At 27.0% G+C, this 2,843-nt stretch overlaps 1 protein-coding gene across 1 annotated transcript in view; it reads right to left on the bottom strand.

The window, feature by feature from the left end:
- The window catches only part of LOC109706829 (protein trichome birefringence-like 14), a 5,144-nt gene extending 4,737 nt beyond the window's left edge, over nt 1-407 (bottom strand). The window contains exon 1 of the mRNA XM_020227837.1: nt 274-407. The gene's annotated coding sequence lies outside the window, so the exon portion shown is untranslated. The remainder of the gene's footprint in view (nt 1-273) is intronic.

Below are 2,843 nucleotides of genomic sequence, written 5' to 3'. Positions count from 1 at the left end.
ACAAAAAAAAAAAAAAAAAAAAAAAAAAAAAGAAGAAGAAGAAGAAAGAAGCAGAGATCATATAGTGCAAATCAACCTACATTCGATCCTAAACAATGGAATCGATTAGGGTTTGTCGTGGACCCATTGTGCCCTAAAATCAAGTGAACTTTTCCATCATTACGCACTCGAAGAACCAAAACATATCAAATTAATCCCCCAGAAAAAACGAAAAAAAGACAGATATATCGACAAAGGGAGACGATTACAATGCGAATGTTTAGGGTTTGTCACCTTATCGCATTAATTAATCCCTCGTACTCCGATCAAATCGAGGTTTTGAAATGGATCGGAGAAGGGAACGAAGAGAGTGAGAGAGAGAGAGAGAGAGAGAGAGAGAGAGAGAATGGGGTATATTTGTCTCAGAGATTTGTTTCGTTATTTATTTATTTATTTATTTTTATGATTTATGATTTATTATTTATTATTTATTATTTATTATTATTATTTTGGGGAATTAGGAATGGATGGTTCGCCGGTAAAATCTCTACATTGAAACTGTTTTTAGAGTCGGATTAGTTACTAATTAGGTAAAATATATATGAGGAACCCCTCAATTATAGGATATTTTGAAAATGGTACCTCAAATTTAATCTTTGAATTTGCGCTTCTTTAAAGTTTGATTTTTTTTTCTTTTATTTGAGATTTTATAGTTAACAAAGGTAAATTTTTAAATTGTGTATAATTCGTGTCTCAAGAAGCTATTTTAAGAGTAATTAATCCAGCTTTATTCGCTTTAAAGTAGTTAAAATTTTAAAACCTGATAGAATAATCAATTAGTTTGGTAAAATTTCTAACTTCTCTGGCTAAAATTACTTAATTTTAAAAATTAAAGGGATAATTACCTATATACCTCTCAAAACTTTAAAAATATCTCATTTATCCTTACATTTTTTTTTTCTAATATACCATTTTATATGTTTCTCTGTTATTCCAAAATATCCATACAGTTATCTCTTGCTAAGTTAATTTGAGTTAAACGTGTGTTAAATATTTACCAGAGTTAAAAAAAATAAAATATCTCTTTTGCCTCTAAATTAAATGCAAATAAGAAATATTAGTGATGGTAGAAGGGTATATTTGAAAAGATAAAAAATTAAAATACTTTTTGTGTCGCTGATTTAAGGACAAATAAGAAAAGTCAGTGATGATAGAATGGTATATTTGAAAGGATAAAATAGTAATTTCATAGAGATAATTGCTAACAGGTTGGAGCGTAAAAAGGTATTTTAATATTAACTTTTCAAGAGGGGTAAATTAGAAAGTTGAAAATTTTTCAGGGATATATACTTCTATTAAATTTAACAAGTAAATATAATTTAGGGGCAATTGCTTATATACCCGTGAAAAGTTCCCGACATTCTGATTTACCTCTCTTAGAAGGCTAATATTAAAAATATTTTTTTTACGTTCCAACCTATTTCAAATATACCCCTAGAGTTAAAATCTATTAATAAACTCTGTTATCTCTATGAAATTAATATTTTACCCTTTCAAATATACCCTTCTACTATCACCGACTTTTCTTATTTGCTCTTAAGTTAGGAGCACAAAAAATATTTTACTTTTTGGTCTTTTAAATATATTTTTCTACCATTACCAATATTTCTTATCTGCCTTTAAGTTACGGGCAAAAGTGAAAATTTAATTTTTGTTTAACTATGATAGATATTTAACTCACGTTTAACCCAAGTTAACTTAACAAATCGTAACTATAGGAATATTTTGAAATAACGGAGGAACATATAAGGAGTATATTAGAAAGAAAAAAAAAAAGGGGTAAATAAAATATTTCTGAAGTTTTGAAGGGTATATAGGCAATTACTTCTATAATTTAATTAAATAAAATAACACAAATCATAAGCAATTAAAAGTTAATATATAAAATCTAATAATTAATTACAAATGAGGAGACTATGATCCGGAAAAATTATGGGACGGATCGAAGAGCTGAATCTACGGCGTAAACGGGCCGAATCTAAGACTCGTCGGATTTAACCCAAACACGACCCGACAAATTTATTGATTCAAATCCAATAAGAAGAAAACAAGATTTCGACATTTAGCCCTATCCTTTATTGCGCTTGCATTTATTTATAAACTTATTAATTGAGAACCTTTTGAATGTGGGGCCATCATTTTATTTTATTAATTAAATTTATTAGATGGGAATGTTTTTTTTATACTCATCTTTGAAAATGGACTCAATAAAAAAATGTGGGCCCATTTTATTATTTATTAAATGAGAATAATTTTATTATTTATTAAAATAAATTTTAATATTTCTAGAAAAAGTATATTAATTACCGGAAAGTTTACAAAATATTTTACTATTGATTGTTAACATTTTCATCCCAAGGTACGAATTTCTTTATTGAATTTTTTTTTTTAGCTTTCTCTTCTTAAATTATTATTATTATTATTTTCTTTTTACCTGCTATGTAGTAAAATTGTTATAATTTTGACGATATGTTTCTGTCAGAAAAAATAATTTTTATATTTCTAAGTCTTAGTTTGGTATTGAGGTCTATCTAACGCTATTAAGTAAAAAAGAGTTGAAGAAAAAATATATAGAGATATGTTTCTGCGTTCTCCAATGAAACGGTAGAAAATATATCGCAACCAATTAATTGCAATATGTGGAATGCACTATTATGTACAAAAATAAACATAATATTTTTCTATTGTCTTTTCCCACCGCACGTAACGCAAATCTTCCTACAATCCCAAATGAAGCCTAAGTAATAAAAAAATTAAATAACGATTTCATAATTGAGTTAAACACAAAAATAATAAAACCAAAC

Source organism: Ananas comosus, linkage group 2, assembly GCF_001540865.1.
Source record: "Ananas comosus cultivar F153 linkage group 2, ASM154086v1, whole genome shotgun sequence".
Taxonomy (NCBI): Eukaryota; Viridiplantae; Streptophyta; class Magnoliopsida; order Poales; family Bromeliaceae; genus Ananas; species Ananas comosus.
The sequence above is the reverse complement of the archived record's forward strand: the minus strand, read 5'-3'. Positions and strand labels throughout refer to the sequence as shown.